A 27,541-nucleotide genomic window follows, 5' to 3' on the forward strand; every position below is an offset into this window, starting at 1 on the left:
TCAAGATTCTGCTCACAGCGGAGACATTACTCACAAATCGTTGCTCATGTGGGATAAAAGTTCACTACAGCGTTCTTTACAAAAGTTTTTTCTTTCTTAAAGGGTCAGGCGCACCAAAGGAACAGTTCTCTTCAGTGAATTCAGTTGAGGTGTGCTGCGTGCTGCTCACGTGAACGCATTGGTGCGAATCTATTCCTGCAATTAGACTGCATGAATGCTTCAATGGGAATAAACAGCGGCCATCTTGGAAATCACGCAATTCTGATATAGCAATTCTTTCAATAGTATATGGAATAGCGTCTTCCTGCAATGGTGTCATTTCTTCCACATAGGATACTGTCTACACCAAAGGTATTTGGCATTTCTCTGCTTCTTCCTTAAGGTTAAAACATTACAGAACAATGACCTCTTGACAGTCTCTAAGTCTGAACATAGAAAAGGTGACCGGGATCAACCGCGAGAGACAAGCCGCCCACCTTAAACAGCGAGCCGGCTTGGATCTCTGGTTCGTCCCACTGGAAAGCTCCAGAGGTCAGACTTCTACAAGTTTTGAGGAATTGTAATATAAATCATGAATTTTGAGCATTACAATTTTGTTATGTGGAAAGATAAAATAATTAATAAAGTAGAAAATAAAGAAAGGGTTCCTCTGAACCATGTATAATTTTTGATGACATATTGGAAGCATTACATTGTAAGAAAAGATGGGGCTTTGTATTCTTTAATTAAAAATGTTGGGGTGATCTGTCAAGTGAGGGCTGAGTAAAAAAGGGGGGCAAAACATGTTTTCCCTATTCATTTTTCCTCTGCTAACTATAACTCATGCCCTAGGTTACTACAACTGGTGAATTTCAGTGGTTTTGTACATTTAAAACGTTACATTGTCACAGAAATTCTCCCATTTGAAGTAAGTACGTATATATTTATATGTGTGTGTGTGTGTGTGTGTGTGTGTGTGTGTGTGTGTGTGTGTGTGTATATTACACAGTGATAGCCCCCACTATGTAGTTCTAGTTAGGTCAAAGTTTCCGTAGGAAGAGCATGTTTTGTTTTGCTAATAACGTCGGTGGCGTTTGTCGTATCTTTACAAAACTTTCCCCAAAAAATGTCATCCATCTAAGTTGCTTCCTTTAAAGTTTTGGTGTGATTTGTCAAGTGAGGGATGGGAAAAAGTGGTGGGGGTCCCAAAATACCACATTTAGCAGACCGCTAGATCTTTACTGTGAAAATTTACTTTTTGTGATGTGGTGTGAATCAGCCATTTTAGAGAAATTAATGTTCAACATTGATAAATATCTGCTGCTACAGGACACCTGCGGGATTCCCACAAGACAGTGAGGGAAAATAAAGCATTCTGATAGGCTTGTCAACCAGGACCGTTGTGATTGCCTGGTCACAACATGAAGAAAAAGCTTGAAGCTGTCATTACAAGACTTGAGTCCTGAAAAAAAAGATAAGTGGGAAAATTGGGGATACTCTGACTCCCTAATCCTTCTGGGGGGTCCAGAGAGACCCTCTCCTTTTGGGCAGAAATTAAGAATACAATTGTAAATATCATCATGGACTCAGCACAGCCCTCATGTGGTCCAGTGAAATTCGCGCAGGACTAGTAAAGACCCAAAAAAAAGAATTAAAACACAGCCTTTGGGCTGTGATAAGGTCTTTACGGAAAGTGTACTACCAATACTCTATGGAGCCCCATTATATTGGCAAACCCCTACTGCGCACAGTCTGTGCTCAGTACGCAGGCTGGATGTAAAACCCACACCCTCCAAACACGTGTTATTAGGTCAGCAAGCCCCTACTAAGAACAGTCAGAGCTGAGTGTGCAGACTATACACAGAGCCCAGTCCCTCCAGAGTCCTAAGCCCCATTAGGTGGGCAAGCTCCTAATATACAAAGTCTGTTCACAGTGTACAGACTGTGTGTAGAGTCCACTCCCTCTGGACATGCAAGCACTATTACGTGATCAAGCCCTTACTATACACAGTTAGTTCTGAGTATGCAGACTGTGCATAGAGTCCACTCCCTCCAAACATGCAAGTACTATTAGCTGGGCAAGCCCCTACTACGCAAGTTAGGTTGAGTGTGCAGGCTATGCATAGATCACACTCCCCCTCCAGAGACGTAAACAAGTACCAACTATGCACAGTTGCGATCTTAATCTTGGGGATGATCTCGAAGATGTATCGCAGATTACGTTTGTCGGAGCGCTAGAGAGCCCAAAGCGAAATGACCGGTGCCCGACTGCCTTCTCCCCCCCCTTGGGGGAAATATCTGTGCCGTTTGGACTGCTCTGCACAAACTGCGGTGAGGACGCCCCTAGGCCTTAGAAATGCGGGCGGGAAAGCCCCACATTGAATGATCCTGGTGAGCTAACAGGCAGCCAGAGAGGACAGCAGCTCAACAAGGAGGAGGAAGATGACCGAAGTGGGGGACAGTAACTCTCACTGCCTACGCCGGGCATATCCGAATTGCACTTAGAGAGGGGCCGGAGCCACTGTATATAAATACAGCGACCAAGGAAGCCTGTAGACTGCTGGGTGTGGAGCGCCAACCCCGGTGGTGGAGGCTGCAACCGCCGGGGACTGGTAGAGTGCTCAGCGGCTTACGATACAGCGAAGCCCAGGGGCATTGCTGCTAGAGGGCCTCCCCCTTGCGCCCCCCCTTTGCACACTATCACCTGTGGAGAGTGGGGGCTTCATGCACAACCGCCACTGATTAACACAACAAAGAGTGACACCGGCACCTGGGGGTGCGTTGAGAGCCTGGGGCGGAAGATAACATGACATAAGATAGATGGGGGGCATACATAGTGCCTGCTACCAGATCATCAAATGGTGCCCATGGGCAAGGCAGATAAAACACAACCCAAACTAACATTTGACAGCAGAAAAAGTGCAAGAGGAACCCCAGAAATAATGGATGATGGTGCAGGGGAAGGTTCGACTCCAAGCACGTCGAACCTGGAAAACACCCTACTGGTGATGCAGTAAAGCCTGTACTCAATAGATGGAAAGATAGATCACATCAACCTCAGACTAGATCACCTCGCCACTAAGTTAGACGGCCATGTGGCTCACCTGACAGAAGCAGAACAGAGAATCTCAACTATGGAGGATACTATGAACTCTGTAAAATACAAATGCCTAAACATGGAAAAAGTGCTTGTGATAATACAAGCGAAGAATGAGAACTTGGAGGCACGTTCAAAAAGGAGTAACTTACGCATCGTGGGAATCCCAGAAACAATGAAAATGGGCAAAACAGAGCCTGCTAAAAGATGTGTTTGGAGAAGACAACGTATCACACCTACTGGTAGTGGAACGTGCCCACCAATCTCTGGGGCTGCGGCCGATCCCGGGGGCCGACCCAAGGCCGGTAATTGCTAAGCTGTTGAATTTCAGAGACAGGGATATGGTTCTCAGGCTGGCACGTGAGTGACAACACATTAGCTATCATGGTAAGACACTATACTTCTATCCAGATTTTACCACCAACGTCCGAGCAGCCAGAAAGGAATACACATCAGTCAAAGTCAAAGTTGCAGACTGCGGCAGTCCCATATGCTATGCTCTATCCAGCCAGGCTGCGAGTAGACCACCAAGGCAAAATAAAAATCTTCCAACGCCGCAGTAGGTAATGAAGTATGTCAATAAACAATTCCGCAAGAGGGCAAAAAGGCCTCCAAGACCAGGATGCCGTTGTGGAGGAAGACTGATCGCATTGCATCTAGATACACGCTGAGTACCTGACAATGTCCCTATGTTGCTGATGTAGCTTGGGGTGCTCTGGGCTCGGGCTGGGCCTCGCCTTGTTCCCTCGGGACCCCTGTGGGAACTGTGTGATCTACCCTAGAAACTTACCAGAATGGGTTATTTGGGGGAGGTGCGGGTCCTAGCCAACGTGACCCAACGAGACTTGTTGGTAACACAGTTGAAGACTCAGGATACAGCTGTCTACAAGTTCAACTAGAGCTAACTGAAGCTCACCAGATACCATAGAGTCTTACTCCCACCCTCCGAAGAACTGGAGGGTAACCAGGACTCTGGCAGCCCACGTGTGGGTGCACCCCTTAATGAGCTCTATAGTTAACATGTTGCTGGCAGTACTAGGCGGCTGGCAAAAGCTGAGGTTCCTGTTTGTATGGTTTGCTACTTATGGGTTATTCTTTAGCATGATTGCAATCCTGAAGAGGGGGAGGGGGAACAGTTACTGAGTGTTGTTGCCTTGACTATTCACACTATACAATGACTGGCGAGGATATCACTACACCACAGAAGCATGGGATCCAAACAGAAGCATGGGATCCAAACATATACGCAAGGCTGACAAGGTAGGACCTAGAGAGCCTGATATAATATCTTGTATTACCTGGAATGTCTGCGGGCTTAATGACCCCTGCAAAATACGATCCAAACATATACGCAAAGCTGACAGGGTAGGACCTAGAGGGCCTGATATAATATCTTGTATAACCTAGAATGTCTGCGGGCTTAATGACCCCCGCAAAATACGACAGATACTGGCTAAGTTGGACCAACACAACATACATGTTGCGCTGCTCCAGGAAACACACCTTACGAAACGCTCAGAGTGTGCAGTGGAAGCCAGGTGGGCTGGGGTACGACTGGCTTCATCGTACTCCTCCTAATCCAGGGGGAGTGCTTACCTTGGTGAGAAAAGGGGTGCCATTCGAGGTAACTCGGACCATCACTGACGAGCAAGGCAGGTATGCGATTCTGCAGGGTGTGCTGTTTTTTTAATCATATCTGGAACGAGTTACAAATCCTTACTCCAGCGATTGTGATTTGGGGCGGGGAGGGATGTCAACACCGTTTTAAATTCACTCGATGATAAATTACCACAGGCATTGCCACAAGACAGAAATGTGGCTAAAGTGTTAAGGGAGGGCATGGCACAATTCAATATGGCGGATATGTGGAGACTAAGAAACCCAGGGATAAGGGAAGGCACCTTTACATTCTCAGTACACAACTCATGGTCCCGAATCGGTTACTGGTTGACATCAGCCCAGGAGAGCATCTTGCCAGAACCTTATCAGACCATAGCCGTGTAAAACTGGATCTAGCAATACCAACACAAAGACCAACACAGTACCTCTGGAGGTTCAATGCCCACGCCCTGCTTGACCCAATATACAAAGACGCTATCAGGCAAATGAGCGTGTTTACTTGTTTGTGGAGGCCATGAACCACAAGTCCCAGGCAGCAAAGCAGCTCCAAGCCGCCACCGTCAGCATCGCCCTTTCGTGCCAGGAGGCGCTTAAATCCTGCACAGGGCTCCCACTGCGCGGGAGCCCCTTTGCTTGTTTGTGGAGGCCCAGGAACCACAAGCCCCATGCAGCAAAGCGGCTCCATGCCGCCACCATTAGCACCAATGTTTTGCACCAGGAGGCACAGGGCTTCCACAGCATGGGATGTATGCGGGCATGCCCCGGCATAGCTCGGGCCATGGGTGGGCCCGACTGCGCCGTCTGTGGCCGGAAGAGGTCAGGCCCCCTTGGATTTTATACCCATTGATCGCAGTGGACCAATATTGTTGGCAAAGGACGCCAGTCGTGTAACTACATGGAATGGAGAGGAGTAAGTCTGTTTTCCGCATTCCTTTTGTCCCTTTATTTTCCAAAATATAACTGGCAGTAAGGCCAAACGTAAGGTGGGAGGTACAAAGCCAACAACTGAGCAATCCAGTACCCCTAAGCAAACCACCATAGACACCTTCCTGGCTCATGCCGATGGACTCTATCTAAAGAAATCGATCTAGTGGAGCGACGCATGTCCCTTACCGCGACTGTCCAAACTGGGGGTACCCAATGTGTAACACCCATTAAAGAGATGCCTGGTCTAGGCAATGAACAAGATGACCAGAGTGCGGGATGCACAAGCGAAACTATTTGCCAAACACCAATTGTACTAGAACAGACATTAACTTCCACCCCCACCCCCGGGCCCGGCAATTCCACGGGCAGCTAAAGTTTCGAACGTAGCTCGTCAACAAGCGGAACGGAAAAGGAAGACACAGTATGAAAGCCCTGTTGACTTAAGATCCCCGAATTATCTTATTTTGCGGGGGGAGGAGGCGGGGGGGGGCAAACATGGAATTAACTCTATGGACAAACAATTATGGGCACCATTGTGGGAAAAACTAACATCTGTTATTAGTAGCCTATTAAGCCCCCTTCAAGAAAGACTGGGTAGGGTGGAGGAGGAATTGGAAAAGGTTACCAGTGCAAGCAAAATGCTATAGGACAAGAGGCCCCCATTAATAGGCACTGGTCTGAATAGTGCTATAGACGACATGCCCCCCCATGCTGAGGCTTTGATTCGTTCCAGACAAGTGGTGATGTTGGGCGAAAATTTACAAGAACTTAATTGCAAATCTACTAGGACACACGTTATGGCCCAACACCTAAGAGACTCAAATACCCACACACACCCAATACCAATATGCCCTTATAAGATCTAATTACTATTAATTTGCCACCTGCTAGCTGCCCATATGTGTCAGTATTAGTTAATGTCCCCCTGCTAAAGCCAGGGGCAAGGGAAACTACGGAATGCCTGAAGAACAAGGTGGTTCACTGGCTTAGCTCTAGACATTTATTCTCCCCTAGTGGAGCATACAAAATCCTGTGTACAAGGAGAGTGGGGTAGATTGGGCCATTGGGAAAAAATCTTGGTGGTGATTGTGTTGTAATTAATTTTAGAAGCCTGAGAATTGCCAGTTGTATCTATAAAATGATTGGGGACTTATCCATAGAGACACAAGACATGGGCATACTCCCACTGGGCTTTTTTTTAATCATCCCTTGAAGGGCCTAGATGAACATTCTAGTGGTGTACTGAACTCGTCACATGGTCTGGAATTTGCAATGCCTAATAGATACGAGGCGTTGAGTAGATTAGACGCTAATTAATTACTTCGCCCTGCTCAAAGTTATGCTGTGGACCGTAGGAATTATCAGAGAAGAGATTCTACAAGGGATCTTAAAGTCAACCAACTAAGCCAGCTATCTCTGAGAGATTGTACATATATTACGCAGGCACCCGCTATTTGTGGGATGGTTGAAGCTAAGGCCGGCAAGTCAATTGGTAAAGATAATTGTAGAACTTGTAACATACCTATAAGTGTACCAAACACTCCCCCTGTAGGACGGGCCCCTATGGAAGGGTTTGATTTTGCAACCTGTAACGTGAATGGGTTATTAAATAAGGCTGAGAATATCGAGTGCCATATCTAGCTATGACATTATATGTCTACAAGAACCTGGGATAGGTAGATATTTCTTTAGTCCTAAATAAAGGCCTCTCCTTCGTTCCCACAACCAGACTGGACATGTTCAAACTACATACAGAACTAGCCGAGTTCTTCAGAAAGCTTAAACTAAAAGCTTTCTTTTAAAAGAAGGAACACACACAGATAACAGTAACGATGAGACCCCAAATGAGACAGGCCTCAGACTCAAGTCCAACTTTACCCCACCACCAGCCAGCATCCCAGTAGAAATATCTACCTTTGAACAGGCGGTCTATACAGATGTTGAAAAACTACAACACAGGAACACTTTCAACAACCTATCCTACCGGGAACGTGAAACGATCAAACGCTTACAGAATGACCCATCCCTGATCATCAAGCCGGCAGACAAAGGAGGGGGCATTGTCCTAATGGACAAAACGGATTATGACACAGAGTGCCGCAGACTCCTGAGCGACACTAGGAATTATAAATGCCTCAAAAAAGATCCTACTGAGGAGCTGCGCAACACCATCAACATCCTGGTAAAAAATGCCAGCGACTCAGAACAGATCTCTAAACAAGAAGCTGATTACCTCTGCACCAAAAATGCCAAACCCCCGTATTTCTACACAGTCCCCAAGGTGCACAAAGGCGTTACACCGCCACCAGGAAGGCCCATCGTGTCAGGGATCCAGTCGCTCCTTGAACCCTTATCACGTTTCTGTGATTTCTTTCTCAACCCCCTAGCTCAAAAGACACCATCGTACATCAAGGACACCAAACACCTTCTCAACATCATTAAAGACACAAACTTCGATCCAACAAACCAACTCCTGGTTGGACTGGATATAGAGAGCCTTTACACCAGCCTGCCACAAGACGCCACGCTGAAAGTACTGCATGACGTCCTCATGGAACAAACCTGGGACTACCAAACACCCCGTAGCTTCATCATTGACTGCGCCACCCTCGCGCTCAAAGAAAACTACTTCGAATACGAAGGAAAATTTTACCTACAGACCAACGGGGCCTCAATGGGCAGTGTTTTTGCCCCAAGCGTGGCGGGTCTGTATGTCGCCCACTTCGAACAGACCCACATACAACCCCCCACCAGCCCATACTCAACCAACATAAAAACATGGCGTCGCTACATTGACGATATCTTCGTCATCTGGGAGGGAAACCAGGAGACGCTAGACAACTTCCTACTGTGGATCAACAGTCGGGATAACTATCTACGATTTACAAGCACCAGTAGCCCAACCGAACTGGCTTTCTTGGATCTTAACATCAAAGCAGATCAAGAGGGACTAACCACCACTACCTTTTACAAACCGACGGCAAGGAACTCCCTCCTTAGATTTGACAGTTTCCATCCTAGACCCCTTAGGGAAAACCTCCCCTATGGGCAATTTTTTGCGCCTCAGACGCAACTGCAGCAAAATCCAGGACTACAAGCAACAATCCACCGCCCTAGTCCCCAAATTGGAGGACAGAGGGTACCCTACAAGGATCATCAGAACCACATGTAAAAGAGCACGTAATCAGAACAGGGAGGCACTACTTGAAAACACCATCAAACCACCGGAAGAGCCCGTCCTCACCTGCGTGACAACATACAATACTGCTTCCAACCAGGTTTCCAACATCATCCAAAGGAACTGGAAGATCATTAACTCAGGTACAAGAAACTGGGGGAAACCACGTTTTGCATACAAGAGGGCAAAAAACTTCAAAGACCAACTTGTCAACACAAGGCCCAGACCCAGTGCTGCCCCAGCCGAAAACACAATTCTCAACGCCAGGGGCCTACCAAGAGTCACAGGCCATCAACCATGCAATAACTGCAGTGTTTGCCATCTGACAACATCATCAAAAACCCTTAATTTAGAACCTGGCAAAACATGAACACAACGCCATTTCACTAATTGCAACTCATCCATCTTATTATACATGATGACCTGTAGGTGTGGCTTACGTTACATCGGGATGACCACTCGCAAAGTCAGAACCAGAATGACTGAACACCGAAGCACCATTCGATGTGGCAAAAATATCAGTAAGCTGACGGATCATTTCCTATCGCATAACCACACCCCTAATGACTTCACATGGACTGTCATTGAACATTTCAACATAACAGAAAACAATAAGTACCTACTCCAGAAGGAACAACGCTGGATATACAGACTATCCACCCACACAGTGGGGTTGAATGACTCAATCCCATGGAATTCACTAACCTACTGAACATGCCACTCATGCACAGAAAGACCCTCCCACCGTTCTAACTGTAAACACCGTAGCCAGTGTCCCATTCTCCCTCCTCTCTCGTTGTCCAAATGTTCCCAGCACCCTTGTGCACATTGCTAGCATGCAATCACCCCAATACACAGTCCAGTAGTCTGCACACAGAACAATGGCAAAACCCTCCCATCTGACCCCTGTATATGCAGCACTAGATAGCTAAATATACCAATTTTTTTCACACATAGAACCCCTCTGAGCAAGCATCTAAACAACTGCTGGCAATCCCAGCATAGATTTGCCCTCACGAGCCTTCAATCTCGCCCGTGCGCACGCGCGGCCTCAGAGACACTCCTCATGACAATGTGCATGCGCGCAATAGACTACTCACTTGAGCATGCGCCCCGCGGCAGAATGACGAAGCATTTAGCGCGAGCGCATCCCTCCTTCTATTTCCACCTAAAACCAGGTGAAAACAATAAACGGGGCTACTTAAACGCCTCCTACGGGCCTCATCTCCTCATTCCGGGCACGGCAGAAGGACGATAGGTCCAAGGAGGATCTAGACCGGCATTTCCGTGAGTAAACTCAGCGCGCTACTGCAACAATTGGGGTAAGCTCTTGAAATCTTGTGGAGAAGTGTGGCTCAGTGGTTAGAGGCGGCAGACCCGGAAGCTGAGATCAGCCATGGACCAGGGTTCGATTCCCCGCCTCGGCGGGTCTCGGGCACAAAAATTCCACGGACTCGACAATTCTCGCTCCGGTGCCTACTCGACTCACGGGGTCACACTCTGCGACTCTGGGCAATAGCTTGCTTAATCTCCACTACGGCCCCTCGCGGCGGGATGCCTGGCTTTCACCTTGTGAATACCCTGCCTGGGGTATCTCTCACAGGGGAATACCAGGACGGGTTCCCTAAGCAAGCGCCTTGAGACCCCTGGGTGAATCGTGCGCTATATAAATCGAAATACATTTACATTTACAAATCTTCCTCCCTACAGGTCGGATACAACCTAAACTCTTACAACCTTCTTTTAGGGTCTCTTTCTCTGCATGGTGACCCAAGGAAGCTTTGTACAGCAAATAGCCTGTGTGAGGATAATGTGTTTTACTTACCTGTACCTCACCTTGCTAAAAACCGCTGTCCTAGTTCACCACCACTACAATCGGTTGTAGGATAAAACCCACGCAGGTCATGTCCCTGACATGACCACACCCTAGTCGAATATAGGTCGAGCACTCACCTTACAAGTCGGCTAAATGATGTGCAATACTATCATATCATGATAATATGACTCTACCATGTACGTCTGTCCATGTCCTATATGTTATGTGTAGCAAAGCGAGAGGGAATCCACCTCTACCACATAAACGCACCTTAGGGAGTGCGACACATAGTAAAAGACAAAAAGCAATCACTATAATCTAGTAATCTTATTTTATTTTATTACACCTTATTCACACTTGGTCCTGAGGAAAGCCAGTTTTAAAACAAAAGGTCTGGCTGAAACATGTAGACCACACAGGACGCAGGAGGTCATAATTCGTACTCCATCACGTCCGTCTGCCTTTTTAGTAGCTGACAGGGGCCCAGTAATTAAAGTTTACCTATTTACCCTCGGGTACCGGAACCCTCTGTATAGCTTTTTAACTTTCACTTTCTCACTCACTACACTGCACACTCAGCAAAGATACCAGCTCCGCAGTAATCTGGCGTTGAAGCACACCCGGGACACATTCGGTGTCACTGTGGTGGGCCCGATGATGAAGCATGCCACCAACTAGGTTGGTGGGTGAGGGCTTCATGAACAAACCAATGATTTGCTGGCACGCGTACTTCATTGAGTCTCCTCTCTCCCCCTTTCCCTATAAATAGCTAGTCCTTTTTAGGTTTCGCCTGTCGAAAGCTGCGCAAGCAGCGTTTCGCGAAGGCGAAATCTAATGTTAGAACAGTATGGGGGACTTGAACCCGCCCCTTCTTCCATTGGCTAGCTCCATAAATGGAGGCTAGCCATTGGAAGAGAGTGGCTGTCAATCACTCTTTCCCCGTCGGAACGTGATTCGGGGGCGTTTCTGGGTCTCTTTTTAAGTCCCGCCCTCTCCTCTTCCCATTGGCTGGAATTTTACCTTCCAGCCAATGGGAAGGGGAGAGCACCAAAAACACGCCCCAAATCCGTTTTTCTAGTAAATATGGGACTATGAGCGGTAACATTTCAGTGCCGTTCTTTGTTTCCTTTCCTTCCCCCTCTCTCCCCCCTCTATTTCCCCCTGTTCTTTTCTTTTAGCCCTTTCCGTTTTTTCTCCTCGTTTTTCGTTTTTCCCTGTGTGGACCATGTGTGATTGTATGTGATTGACTTCACTTTGTATGGCACCATTAGGGGCTGAAAAATCGGCAGCCCTCCATACTACGCGGTTCCCAGTGTTCAGTCCATAGTCGGCCCCTTTCCATCTGTAAGATGGCGGAATACGTGGTAACAACTTCGATACGTTTCCCATTCTGAAATAATCGGGGGTATACGTTAGTCCGCTTTTTACTTCTGCGATCCGCACGCCGATTCATGGGAGGTCAGCACGTTAGTGGAGGAGATGTTAAGAAGGTTTTCCCAGCGGGCACACGTTATGCCGGTAAACTTTGTTCCCGACGCATCCTGAATTTTCTTAGCCGTGTGGAGATAAGCCGCCAGGTACGTGCACACATCCCCGACGTTTGTTACAGATATAGAGCCCTCAACCGCTCCCCAGCTCGACATTTAGCATGGCCAGAGCTTCGCTTGTTTGATTTTAGATTGCGTGCCTTTCAAATTCGTGTGTAGATCCGACTGCGGGACCCTGTGTATAGTGGTGCGGCATATGCTGTAGTGCACTCCACTGGCCTCATGTAGATAATTAGAGCCGCAATGAAGCACTTGCGGATAGTTTGCCGCACTTGTTTCTAGTGTCACTGGCAGAGCCTATTAATGGTAGCGTAACGGCTAGAGCGGACGACTGTGAAGCTAAGGAACCGGTTCCGGTCTCGGCGGGAGGCTGAACATCCTGTAAATCTGGACAAATCTCTCCGTGCCTAAAATGAATGTGTCTGTCTGCAACGCAACTGGTGAGCGCATCGATATCTTCGGGTCGAGTTCGCGCTACATTAAAAAAAACTGCAAAAAAAAGTATTGTATTTATCGACCAGTATTGCAAATAAAGTATTTTCATGTTTTTTAAACTGTGGTGTTTTGTAAGTTTCCCAGAAGGGTTCAAATTCCTTAAGGTTGGTGCAGCTATGCCAGGCTGTAAGTCACTGCGCACACGGGGTGCCCTGATAGCGCATACTGCCCACAGCACTGTCCATTTCGCTTTGAATTCATCAGAAAGCTCAAATGTTCTCCAAGTGCACTATCGCCCTATAAACCCCCCGCTCTCCCTAGCGCTCAATGAGGCATCTGCCCGTTTTGTTAATTTATTAAATGCAGTTTTATATAGCGCAAACTTTACCCAAAGGTGTCGGAGCATTTTTACAGTAGAACCAAGTAAGTTACAAAAGGTACACATGATATAATTTTCATCCAGTAAAGGGTTCTGACGTGTTGCAGAGCCCTTCACAGACAACATTTACTGTAGCGGGTGCTTCTAAAAGAAGAGACTCTATAAATGGAGTAGTACGTAGTATGCAGGTCAGTCCTTGGTTTTATAATCACGGCATGCTTTATATCACCTTCGCGTTGTTGTTTATCCTTGTATCTGGATGATATTGTCCCAACAGGTGTTAGGGACTCTGTGCACGTCACGCTACCAGGCTAGCTGTGAACCCCTAAGTGAATTATAAGTGTTGCAGTGAATTGTTTGTACAGTAAAGGGGCAGTGCCCCAAAAGATGGGGCCGGAGGGGCTGGCACGTTTGTGCCAAGTTGAGCCAGAAAGTTTTCCAAAGCAGGCGTGAAAGTCAGAGGGGGGGTGGGGGTGGAGGGGGGTTTAACAGTGACCCATTATCATCTGCTTTATACTCTGCCTGTGCCTCGGAGGTCTGCCCCTCCGCCTGATGCTCCCCTGTCCCCATAAACTAGATTTCAAACTCACTGTTTGTCCCCAAAACTCACACTCTCTGTCTCATGCGTATTCCTTTTAAACCCAGCGTCCGTCCGTCCTCCCCAAAACTCTGCCCGACTCTCTCTTCTAAAGTTTCTATTCTTTCTCAAGCCCAAAAATCTGCCTCTGCTCGACAAACTCTATTCCTCAAATGCATGCTCCCAATACCTATCCCCATACAAAACTCTGTCCGTCTTTCTTCTAGTTTCTCTTCTCCCTCACTACAAACTCTCTATGTTGGTCAGTATCTATGCTATCCTACTGCCCCACACTTTGTCCCTTCGCAGAACTCTCACCTATCCCTCCGTCACGCTGTCCCAAACACTGTCCTTAAAGTCTACCCAAACTGTATTGGCTTTTTATTCACCGCAGCTGGTCACCCCATTTCACGTCCCCACCCTTCCGACCCCCTAGTTTTACATGCCCCCCAGCAGCTCACCCCCACAAACTCATCCCCCGTGGGTGTGTGTTCAAAGCCAAGCTCTTCAGAGCGAAGTCAAATTTTATTTTAAGCACCGCGTGCAAGTAACATTGGTCTCAGCATCACCGGACACAACCTTTACAATAGGTTAGGGGTTCTCCCTGAAGGATTTTTATCAGCCAAACAACACGCTTTGTTGTCTGGCTTGTTTTAAATGTTCCTGATAATTCGGGCCTCGAACAAGCTAATTTATCTTTTTTCGGAACTGAAAAGTGCCACTGAATCTGATAAGACCACGGCTATAAAGGGAGGAAAGGGCGTGGGTTTAGGGGGAAACGTCTTCGGAGCCATAAATCATGGAATTGTGCAGTTTCCTGTGATCTCTCTCACCCCCCCCTACACACACACCACTTTCTCTTTTTGTGGGAATTCTCAGTGAACTGAATGAAAGCAGGAAGGCTTGTACTGTCGACACTGGGGTATGAATATTTCTCAAAGTGTCTTTCACTTGTCCTACTTTTCATTCGTGTATTAGTTCATGATGTATATTGCTGACCCCTGAGAATGACGGAGTGCTTTACAATAAAAACCCTGTTTGTCAAGAAATTAATATTTTCACCATATTACAACAGTGAGACTTCAAATTGTGAGCAGTAGACCAGCAGGACATATGTGTAAATGTGCTTTAATCATACAATCAAATGAAGTACATAGACTGTGAAATACATTAGTAATCAATAGTAACATAAGGATATAAATATAGTGGGGATAACATTGGCGTGAGCTCAAACCTCTGTGGTGGTAAAGACATATCATATCTATGGTGGAGGGTTTGTCATTCTGTGAAGAGACTCAGTGTCTGGTTACCCTGGACATTGAGTCTCTTTACACGAACATTCCACAGACTGATACAATAGAGGTTATAGACGAACATCTATCTGGTCAAGATCTTGGTGGTGCTAACAGGGAGTTTATAGTTAACTGTGTGAGACTCATCCTAACAAATAACGTGTTCCTATTTAAAAACGAGTACTTCAGGCAATTAAAAGGGACCAGCATGGGGGCCACTTGTGCCCCTGGTCTGGCCTGTCTGTATGTTGGTAATTTTGAGGCCAAACATATCGATAATGAGATGGCGCCTTTTTTCGAAAATGTAGCCGGCTGGTACCGCTACATTGACGACATCTTCTTTATCTGGGAAGGCTCCATTGAACTTCTTGATGAGTTCCTTCTTTGGATCAACTTAGGTGATCCAAATCTAAGGTTCACATCAACATATAGTACCACAAAAGTCGATTTTTTGGATATATCCATTAAAAACTGCAATGGAGTCCTGGCTGTCGAATTGTTCACTAAACCAATGGCAAAAAACACACTATTACACTTTTCTAGCTTTCACCCCAAATCACAAAGCGAAAGCATCCCCTTCAGTCAATTTCTCCGTCTCCGGAGAAATTGTTCTGATATTAATGATTACTATAAACATGCAGAGGCCCTCAAAACAAAATTTAAAGAGAGGGGATATCCGAAAAAACTTTTGTCGCACTCAATGAAGAGAGCGAGATTTTATGACCGTGAGGCGCTAATTCGGAATGAAAAGAAAGAAAAGGGCCCTCTAAACAAAGTTGTGTTTGTTAGTACATTTTCCAATATAAGCAACCAGATAAAAAATTTAGTGAATAAGCATTGGCACATTTTAAATCATGAGGAGGAATTAGCTTTAGAGAAACCGTTGTTTGCATTTAAAAAGAACAAAAACTTGCGCGATCTACTGGTACACACGTACAAAGATGAGGTGTTGGAAAATCAAAGAACAATTGATGGCACAAAGGTGGTTGGAACAACTAGGTGTGGTATGTGTAATATCTGTGCTCAATGTATTGTAGAGTCAGTAATCGCCTGTAACACCATGACGGTTAGATGTAAGACCCACAATAATTGTAGGAGCAAGAATGTCATTTATCTCCTCAGGTGTCCGTGCGGCCTTTGTTATGTTGGAGAAACACGAAGGGAGGCACGGACTAGGTTTCAGGAACACAGATCAGCTATCAAGACAAAAAAGATCACTGCCCCAATTGTTGCCCATTTCCTGGAGAAAGGACATAAGGAATCAGATTTTCACTGGTTCATTTTGGAGAAAATTAAAATAGGCAAGAGAGGTGGCAATATTGTTTCTAAAAGAAAAGAGAGAGGACATATCTTATATCTCGACACGGTAAGAAGGGGACTCAACTCGAGAGAAGAATGGGACCGCATTATTGGAGCGGTTTAACTCTTCTTGGTTTGATCCATCTTACAGAATTTTAGAGCTGTTAGTTTACAATATCTTCCCTCCATCCTCTCTCAACTCATGGTTAAAGCTGGGAGAGCTTGATAAGGAAAATGTATACGGGACTGACGTCCTTGATACTGATTGTAGTATGGCTTAACTAAACATAGGAAATTAAAACTAGTTAATAGTAGGATCTATATCTATAAAAGCGTAAATATGTAATGATGACTAATTACTTTCCTATTATGACCACATATTCCTTGAAAATAAATCATAATGATGACTAATTGCTTCCTTATTACGACCACATATTCCTTGAAAATAAACCATAAGTATTATGGGAGTATTTAGCAATCTTATTTTATAAACACTCGATAGGGATAAATTTATATGAGAATGACGTCCTTGACACTGACTAATGCATGGCTAAACTAAATTTAGGAAACTATAAATAGTTAGGAGTATGATTTATATCCACAGAAGCTTGAAGATGTAGTGATGATCCATCTCTTTTCTTAATTGATCTCTATTCCTCGAAAATAAGCCACTAGGATTATGGGAGTGTTTGGCAAAGTTATTTATTAACATCTATGTGTAATAATAATTGCTTTGAACATAACCCTATATTTCTATATACCATATGATGGATGGATGTAAACTGCTTTTGAATATAGCACGACTCAAACATGTTTTTTGTGCTGTTTAAAACTTACAAAAATTGTCTGTGCTTATTTAAAACTGTCTAAAAGAGTCGACTCCATTTGAGCCGTAAACAACCTGCCTTTGAAAAGAGCACGAATCAAGCACGATCTTTTGTGCTGTTTTATACCAATAAAAACACTCTGGGCTCATCAAAAACTACTCTTTATCTTAGCGCGATATCCAAATGGGATAAATAAGAAGTTTAAGCAAGGATTACAGGCTACGATGTTTTGTTTACATATGGGAGGAAGTGAGTATTTCTAGCTCTGCCTCCATCGTGTAGTCCGTTATTTGTATCTGTTACTGATTAGGTCATGTGACAGGAACCTTCGCTATACAATTTGGAGGGACCGGATATTTAAACCGGCGGCTGGAACGGCGTTGTTGTTTGCCGTTTCCAGCTTTGATTGCCAGCACGCGGGACGTTTTTGCTTGAGCGCCGAGAGGTAAGGAACTGGCGTTGCTTTGCTTTGGCAAATGGGAGTATTTTTGAATTTATCACTCAAAACGTGTCGTATCGGTTTAAATGTCTTTCAGGTTTAACACGCTGGTAACTTCACGTGTTACTAATGGTTCCCTGATCCTGGGATTCCCGATTAGCAAGTAAGATATTCTTTATCGTTATGGTTGTGATAAGCTTAGGGGTCTGTTAAAGTAGCGAGCCTTCAAGTACAGATGAGGGAATAAGATGCGGTTTCTTCTTTTTCCTGTCTTTAGGGGTATTTTAAACACAAACCCTGACAGAGTGTGTATATACGATCACACTGATACCGCGTGCGTGGCTGTATCACTCCACATCTATGTAAGTATAATAGGGAATAGGTATAGGAAGAGCTATTTGGACCATATATCCTCAGCAGTCTATAAAGGCGTTTGTTTATATATGTCCACAGATCTATATTGGCACATGCTGTCAGTTACTAAGTCTGGAAACAAGGCAGAATATAAGTGCAGAGGTCACCTAATCACGATCAAGACACATTAGGAGGTGAGCGTTTTTGTGGCGAGTGAATATCGTAATTCCATGCCACTTTTTTGTCCTCTTTAAAAAGTCACGGATGTAGTATAGCTACTTCTGGACTCTGGTTGCTTTTAGGCCGTTGCGTGGACTGCCTATATAACTGCTCAGCATAAGCCTAGTATAGATAACCAATTAGGCCACTATTTAATAGTTTCCTAATGCCCTTAGAAAATATTTGTGTGTTACTAATCCAAGTATAGATAACTAACAATGCCTTTAGAAAATATTTGTGTGTGATAATAAATACCACCCTTTACAGATAACGGTGTTTGTTGACACTAAAATCAGTTGTTTATCTACTCTATATAGGATAACATTATTTTAACTTTGAAGAGATAATTCGCTGGACGAATATCTTTTGAGACATAGAAGGAGGCAGAGTACCCCTGACTCTATTTTGATTGATATATAACAATTGAGGTAGGTGATATATCAAGTTTATCTCGTTAGCCGCCTCTCTTGCCCAAAATAGGCCCTAACTATACTATTTGGCTATTTTTTCTCTAAGAAATGTATTGATGTGGACCTAATGTTGTACGTTTAGTGACTGGAGCACTGTGTAGGGTACTTATAAATAGATGACTAACATGTATAGACCCTATGAGACATTTTGAGCACGAGGAATATACTCATGTGACCAAAATCAGTGTATGTACTGTTTATGATTTGGTTTTTTTATATACAGGAGATAGAAACTAGTGTTAAGTTGTAATAGAATGTATTGTTTGTCTAGTGTAACATGGAAGCAATGTTATGGATTTTATATGTACTTGAGATTGTAGAAACGTGTATACATTATGTTTTTTTAAAACAAAGATTGAATTATATGTCACTAAGATTGGTTTTGTTTGAATTTCAGAACCATTGGGAAACATTTATTGTAATTGTCCTGATGAAGGTGGTTAAACACTAAACAAACCGCCGAAACGCGTTGATGCACAAGGAGTAATACGTGAAAAACAGACTAAGGAAAATTCTGAGCTTTTGTTGGAATTTAGTCCTTTACTTGTACCTCCTTTTTTATAGGAATGTTGGATTGATTTCTTTTATACTGTTCCGTTTTGTATATGTTTCCCATTTTTAACAAAATATAGTGTATGCTAATAAACTGTGCAGATATACTTTTATTATAGTGTTTTCACTGCTTTTTTAATATTTTTTATATTGCTTCCTTGTTATGATTTGATATTGTTGAGTTTATATGTGTATGTTTGTAAGAATTTGTGTTTCTATGGTAATTCGCCCAAAGGGAATTATATTCTGACTTGTGTCAATTGTGGAACCCTATCCCTTTGGTCTTGGGGTCCCTCTCTCTCTTTTATTAGAGATTCTGTGTACGGTCCGTGAGGACTGGAGAGTTTTGCTGCTTGATAGTAAAAATACTGTTAAAAGAAAGATATTTATTCTTCTATGGATCAAATTAAAACCTTTGGGTTTAGTGAAGACCAATTACATCGAATTATAATCACTAAAAGTGGAAATAGAATTACTGTTGCTTCTGGTAAAGGAGAAAACTGGGGTAAGCTACTGAATTTAAAGAAAAAGCTTATCCGAACCGAGGCACATGCAGACTTTTTAGTCGAATATGTGACATCTGGGACTATTCCCATCGGCTTACAGGTTCATAATGAACCTGGGGTTTTCACAGAAAACAGAAAACTTCTTGAAACTTGGGCACTGATCTCGAATAGATGCAGCAGAGATTGGATGCTGTTAATAATTGAAACAGCCCAAGGTTTAATAATCCTTGAAAAAGAAGAAATTGATAAATTGGAAACTGAACTCAAAAACTGTCCTGCTCTGGAAGAGGCTAAAAAGAAATTGGCCGACATAAATAGAGATGTAGAAGGATATAGTACATACTTGCTCAATAAAAAGACCAATAAATTGAAAAAGGATATTGAGCAATATGCAGAAGAGAGAGTTTACCCCTTTCTACAAGAAAACTATTTTCAAAATAGATATAATGGGAGTTGGGAGCGACCTGCTAACAAACAAGTATATTCTAGAGGGGGTAACAAGCAGGTGACTTTTTCCAACTCATCATGCTCTAGTTCAGAGGAAGAAGGATGCATTGATCCTGGGAGAAATGGGTTTGATCAGGGTGTTTTTTTAGAACCACGCCCGAGGAGAGGTCAGAATTACAACGGGCACCGAGGACAGGGCCGTTTCAATCGAGGCCGACAACAGCACTTCAATCAGGGACATCCCCAACAGAATTACAATCAGGGACCCCCTCAGCAGAATTACAACCAGGGACCTCCTCAACAGGATTATCTAAGCACCCGGAGCAAAAGATACTGGAAACCAGTAAATTACCAGTAATCAATCTATCATGCAAAGACCTTAGCGATGTAGAAATAGGGATTCTCAGTAGAGGCTTTAGCTTTGTTCCTTCGACCAACCTAGACAAATTCCAGTTGGAGAAGGATCTGCGATCCTTCTTCAGAAAAATCAGACTAAAAAGATTTTTTGAGAATAGGGAGAGCAGAGATTGGATTCATATTTCTGGGTTAAAACCTAAGTCAAATTTTACACCTACACTGAGTATGGTAAATAAGAACATAGAAGCATTTGAGACCGCTGTAGAGAGTGGGATCCATAAACTTCTAGAGAAGGAGAATAAATGTCACACATATAATGTCTCTAAAATTGAGAGAGAAGCTCTAAATAGACTAAAGGAAGATGGATCCCTTACCGTAAAGCCAGCAGATAAGGGAGGTGGAGTGGTGGTCTTTGACACAAGCAACTATGAGCAGAGGATGCTCAGGTTGCTTGATGTTAAGGAACATTATGTGAATGTGTTTGTGTGTGTGTGAGAGAATGTGCATGTGTGTGTGTGTCTCTGTGTGTGAGAGAGAGAGAGAGAGCGTGCATGTGTGGGTGCATGTGTGTGAAAGGGGGAGAGAGAAAGAGAGCAGAGAGCCTGCATGTGTGAGTATGCGTGTGCTTATAAAGGACATCAAAGTGCCGAAAGGGGAGAAAGAAGGGGTGAGTGCATGCCGAGGTGACAAGAAGGACTGGGCGAAAAGGGAGGGGGGAATGCCAGAAGGGAAAGTGATCACGGGGGGGAAGCATGCGAGTGTTGCACGCGCACCCGCTCACATGCACTGCAACTGTAGCCAGCACAGTGCATGCTGGACACTGAACAGTAAAGGAAGTAATATGCCAACGGAATGCTGATGTAAGGCATTAAAACGCAATATGTGCGATGTTGTCATGATCGGTTTTCTTGAAAAAATAGTTTTATAAAAGAAAGAAAAAAGTACAACATATTAAAACAAACAGGCTCCTTCCAGCCAAAGCAAACATCCGGTCTCCTAGAAGAAACATTCGAGTTTTCACAACCCGTGTACAGCAGGCCAATCTTTGCAGAGTTTACCAGCACAGCCAGCAGAAACGCAATGCATGGAATTCGCCGAGGAATGCACTGTAAGCTAACTAAACAAGTGTATCACGAGTTTTAATTTTACTCACCATGTAATAAGCTGTTAAGTTTTTAGAATTTTTTTTGTGCCTCTGATGACGTTTTACAATGACCTGAGAGTGAAGTCTATCGTGATACGAACCCGAGTATTGTTTGGCCCCTCCCAGCCTTGCACCTGTGCTCTTTCTATACTCCTTATTGGACTGTGCGGGCTGTGCCAGTGCGCTCGTATAGCGCTCAGCACCTCGGGATAATGTCTGTGCATAATTCTCTAAACCATATATATATATAAATACATGCACATATCTACCAAGTCGGGTGTAAACCTTTTAAGCGAACATTACTTTGCAGAGGTCGGTGTGCGGCAGTTGCAGGGTTAATAATTTTCCGTCTCCTATACACCCAGCAACTAGTGGAAGGGCACGCCTGGACGAATGGTGACAGGGCGCAGGGCCCCAGCAGCCCCCTCTAAAGAGGCCACGGAGTGGGGACGTGGGCGCAAAAGATGTGACCTCTTCATTGCAGTTCGCAGCCTCCGCGTCTCGTACATTCTACTGTCATGTCTTGTGGCCCGATGTCTGTGTCCGTGGTCTGCAGGGGAGGGCGGTACTGCGAAGAGACCTCTGCCCCTATGAAGTAATGGCTCATCGTAAACAATTATAGGAGAAGCAATCGTCTTTATTTGACAACCCCACAGCGAGAACCAAGCAGACCCAGAAGTGGAAGAATACCCATCATTCCAATAATGATAATAGAGTATACAATATGTGAAGAACATAAAGTAAACAAACCCACAATACTACACCCTCCCATAGCGCCGGTGAGTGAGAAGATCGGCGCTTTGCTCGACCGCTTTTGTCCCTTCATGTTACTCGTTCCGGCCTCCACACCTTCCCTTGTTAGTGCCCTGCCCCGGCGATGACTAACGCGCCGGGATCACCCTGCCCCGCCGCGGCCTCGCGTGGAAGATCCTGGCGGCCTTAGGAGTCATCCCAGGGGCGGCTTCGAGAGCTGCACTAGCATAGCCGCTCTGCTCTGCCCTGCTGGGGGTGGACCAGTACTGCCAGGTTGTCAAATCAAACGGGCCTTTTACTGCTATGACCTCGTCTTTATCTATAAGCTATCCAGCCCTTCTTTCCTCGTCAAATTCAGGTGAGTGCAGCGGTGATGCTAGTCGGGTACCTCACTAACCACAGCGCCACACCAGCTTGTTACTGTCTGCAAGCGCTTTGACACCTTGTCGGCACTAGAAGACGATAAACAAATGCTCTATACACGGGCCATGACGTCGGACACCTCCTGCTTTTTAGTGGTTCATGACCGACTGCTGGGAGACGGTTCGTGTATCGGGAGCAGTTTAGGGGGTAATGCCAAATTACTGACTGCTCAGGTCTCCGCTGCACCATGGATTGTTTAATTAGCGTCTGGGCGCTATACAAGAATAACTGGGGTATGGCCGAAGAGCTCGAGCACGTGAGGTTTAAAATCTTAAGTGATTAGAAGTTAGTGTTTTTTTGTCCCTTTTTTCCGCGCAGTGAAGGCTTCAGACTCCACTTGACCAGAGTGCTACTGATTCAGTCAGTAGCCCAGCGGGGTCTGGCTGTGGCCCACCCACTGTGCCCCTTCCTTTGTCCGTGGTGTGCAGGGCCCCTGGGCGCATTCAGCATGATAAAAGGTACATACGGAGTGGGTCAAAGGTCGGCTCCTCCAATCGGTTTTCGAGGGAGGAGTTTATCGGGGGCCCTGGAACTGTTCATAGTTTACCTGAGATCGAAATTTAATTCCGATGCCGAGCTTCACTGATGGGGGAAAACACACGACTGGTACGGCCGATTTGTTCTTGAGGCAAGAGAGGTTTGATTATGCAGCCGGCCTATTGATGGAGCTTGGTGATGTGAGTGTTTTTAAGATGTTTATCTGCGAAAACTTGTATAATCTTTTTGGACTGCTTTTACTGCAAGCCGCGGGAATTGTCTTTTCCCCTCGTGGCTGAGGAATCATTTGGCACCGCCTCAAAAGGGTGGCATTGTATGGCGGGTTACAGTTTTTGAGCTCGAACCTCTACCCCCCTTTCTTTTAATTTTAAAAAGGGCAGGAACGGGCTCACGGATAGCGGGAGGGGGGGGGCGGGAACGAACAGCGGGAGGGGGGGCGGGAACGGACAGCGGGAGGGGGGCGGGAAGGCCGCATGAAGCACACGGACAGGGGGGGCGGGAACGGACAGCGGGAGGGGGGTCGGGAAGGCTTCCTCCGTTGGCGGTGGGCCGCGGAATGGCCAAAACAAACCTGAACAACAACAAAAAATAAACCCCGCCCACGGCCGCGATGACGATCGGAAGGGGTGGAGAGGGAAAAAATTGCGGGAACACCCACGAATCTGGTCCGGCCATGACGGACAGATCTCTGTTCCAATGGCTAGCCTCCATTTATGGAGCTAGCCAATGGAACAGAGGGGCGGATTCCAAGCCACACTGTTTCTAACATTAGATTTCACCTGCGTGAAAAGCCTGCGCAGTGCGCAGGCTTTCACTTAGGCGAAACTTAAAAATGTAGTGAATAAGCCTTGGCACATTTTAAATCATGAGGAGGAATTAGCTTTAGAGAAACCGTTGTTCGCATTTAAAAAGAACAAAAACTTGCGCGATCTACTGATACACACGTACAAAGATGAGGTGTTGGAAAATCAAAGAACAATTGATGGCACAAAGGTGGTTGGAACAACTAGGTGCGGTATGTGTAATATCTGTGCTCAATGTATTGTAGGGTCAGTAATCGCCTGTAACACCATGACGGTTAGATGTAAGACCCATAATAATTGTAGGAGCAAGAATGTCATTTATCTCCTCAGGTGTCCGTGCGGCCTTTGTTATGTTTGAGAAACAGGAAGGGAGGCACGGACTAGGTTTTAGGAACACAGATCAGCTATCAAGACAAAAAAGATCACTGCCCCAATTGTTGCCCATTTCCTGGAGAAAGGACATAAGGAATCAGATTTTCACTGGTTCATTTTGGAGAAAATTAAAATAGGCAAGAGAGGTGGCAATATTGTTTCTAGAAGAAAAGAGAGAGAACAATGGTATATCTCCTATCTCGACACGGTAAGAAGGGGACTCAACTCGAGAGAAGAATGGGACCGCATTATTGGAGCGGTTTAACTCTTCTTGATTTGATCCATCTTACAGAATTTTAGAGCTGTTAGTTTACAATATCTTCCCTCCATCCTCTCTCAACTCATGGTTCAAGCTGGGAGAGCTTGATAAGGAAAATGTATACGGGACTGACGTCCTTGATACTGATTGTAGTATGGCTTAACTAAACATAGGAAATTAAAACTAGTTAATAGTAGGATCTATATCTATAAAAGCGTAAATATGTAATGACGACTAATTACTTTCCTATTATGACCACATATTCCTTGAAAATAAATCATAATGATGACTAATTGCTTCCTTATTACGACCACATATTCCTTGAAAATAAACCATAAGTATTATGGGAGTATTTAGCAATCTTATTTTATAAACACTCGATAGGGATAAATTTATATGAGAATGACGTCCTTGACACTGACTAATGCATGGCTAAACTAAATTAAGAAACTATAAATAGTTAGGAGTATGATTTATATCCACAGAAGCTTGAAGATGTAGTGATGATCCATCTCTTTTCTTAATTGATCTCTATTCCTCGAAAATAAGCCACTAGGATTATGGGAGTGTTTGGCAAATTTATTTATTAACATCTATGTGTAATAATAATTGCTTTGAACATAACCCTATATTTCTATATACCATATGATGGATGGATGTAAACTGCTTTTGAAAATAGCACGACTTAAACATGTTTTTTGTGCTGTTTAAAACTTACAAAAATTGTCTCTACTTATTTAAAACTGTCTAAAAGAGTCGACTCCATTTGAGCCGTAAACAACCTGCCTTTGAAAAGAGCACGAATCAAGCACGATCTTTTGTGCTGTTTTATACCAATAAAAACACTCTGGGCTCATCAAAAACGACTCTTTATCTTAGCGCGATATCCAAATGGGATAAATAAGAAGTTTAAGCAAGGATTACAGGCTACGATGTTTTGTTTACATATGGGAGGAAGTGAGTATTTCTAGCTCTGCCTCCATCGTGTAGTCCGTTATTTGTATCTGTTACTGATTAGGTCATGTGACAGGAACCTTCGCTATACAATTTGGAGGGACCGGATATTTAAACCGGCGGCTGGAACGGCGTTGTTGTTTGCCGTTTCCAGCTTTGATTGCCAGCATGCGGGACGTTTTCGCTTGAGCGCCGAGAGGTAAGGAACTGGCGTTGCTTTGCTTTGGCAAATGGGAGTATTTTTGAATTTATCACTCAAAACGTGTCGTATCGGTTTAAATGTCTTTCAGGGTTTACACGCTGGTAATTTCACGTGTTACTAATGGTTCCCTGATCCTGGGATTCCCGATTAGCAAGTAAGATATTCTTTATTGTTATGGTTGTGATAAGCTTAGGGGTCTGTTAAAGTAGCGAGCCTTCAAGTACAGATGAGGGAATAAGATGCGGTTTCTTCTTTTTCCTGTCTTTAGGGGTATTTTAAACACAAACCCTGACAGAGTGTGTATATACGATCACACTGATACCGCGTGCGTGGCTGTATCACTCCACATCTATGTAAGTATAATAGGGAATAGGTATAGGAAGAGCTATTTGGACCATATATCCTCAGCAGTCTATAAAGGCGTTTATTTATATATGTCCACAGATCTATATTGGCACATGCTGTCAGTTACTAAGTCTGGAAACAAGGCAGAATATAAGTGGCGAGGTCACCTAATCACGATCAAGACACATTAGGAGGTGAGCGTTTTTGTGGCGAGTGAATATCGTAATTCCATGGCACTTTTTTGTCCTCTTTAAAAAGTCACGGATGTAGTATAGATACTTCTGGACTCTGGTTGCTTTTAGGCCGTTGCGTGGACTGCCTATATAACTGCTCAGCATAAGCCTAGTATAGATAACCAATGAGGCCACTATTTAATAGTTTCCTAATGCCCTTAGAAAATATTTGCGTGTTACTAATCCTAGTATAGATAACTAACAATGCCTTTAGAAAATATTTGTGTGTGATAATAAATACCACCCTTTACAGATAACGGTGTTTGTTGACACTAAAATCAGTTGTTTATCTACTCTATATAGGATAACATTATTTTAACTTTGAAGAGATAATTCGCTGGACGAATATCTTTTGAGACGTAGAAGGAGGCAGAGTACCCCTGACTCTATTTTGATTGATATATAACAATTGAGGTAGGTGATATATCAAGTTTATCTCGTTAGCCGCCTCTCTTGCCCAAAATAGGCCCTAACTATACTATTTGGCTATTTTTTCTCTAAGAAATGTATTGATGTGGACCTAATGTTGTACGTTTAGTGACTGGAGCACTGTGTAGGGTACTTATAAATAGATGACTAACATGTATAGACCCTATGAGACATTGTGAGCACGAGGAATATACTCATGTGACCAAAATCAGTGTATGTACTGTTTATTATTTGGTTTTTTTTATATACAGGAGATAGTAACTAGTGTTATGTTGTAATAGAATGTATTGTTTGTCTAGTGTAACATGGAAGCAATGTTATGGATTTTATATGTACTTAGGATTGTAGAAACGTGTATACATTATGTTTTTTTAAAACAAAGATTGAATTATATGTCACTAAGATTGGTTTTGTTTGAATTTCAGAACCATTGGGAAACATTTATTGTAATTGTCCTGATGAAGGTGGTTAAACACTAAACAAACCGCCAAAACGCGTTGATGCACAGGACTAATACGTGAAAAATAGACTAAGGAAAATTCTGAGCTTTTGTTGGAATTTAGTCCTTTACTTGTACCTCCTTTTTTATAGGAATGTTGGATTGATTTCTTTTATAGTGTTCCGTTTTGTATAAGTTTCCCATTTTTAACAAAATATAGTGTATGCTAATAAACTGTGTAGATATACTTTCTTTTATTATAGTGTTTTCACTGCTTTTTTAATATTTTTTATATTGCTTCCTTGTTATGCTTTGATATTGTTGAGTTTATATGTGTATGTTTGTAAGAATTTGTGTTTCTATGGTAATT

At 44.0% G+C, this 27,541-nt stretch overlaps 1 protein-coding gene across 1 annotated transcript in view; it reads left to right on the plus strand.

Moving 5' to 3' along the window:
• The first annotated feature begins 245 nt into the window (after positions 1–245).
• The window catches only part of LMNTD2 (lamin tail domain containing 2), a 353,472-nt gene continuing 326,176 nt past the window's right edge, over positions 246–27,541 (plus strand). Inside the window, exon 1 of the mRNA XM_078682838.1 lies at positions 246–351. The gene's annotated coding sequence lies outside the window, so the exon portion shown is untranslated. The remainder of the gene's footprint in view (positions 352–27,541) is intronic.

The sequence above is a fragment of the Lissotriton helveticus genome, chromosome 3_1 (assembly GCF_964261635.1).
Source record: "Lissotriton helveticus chromosome 3_1, aLisHel1.1, whole genome shotgun sequence".
Classification (NCBI taxonomy): Eukaryota; Metazoa; Chordata; class Amphibia; order Caudata; family Salamandridae; genus Lissotriton; species Lissotriton helveticus.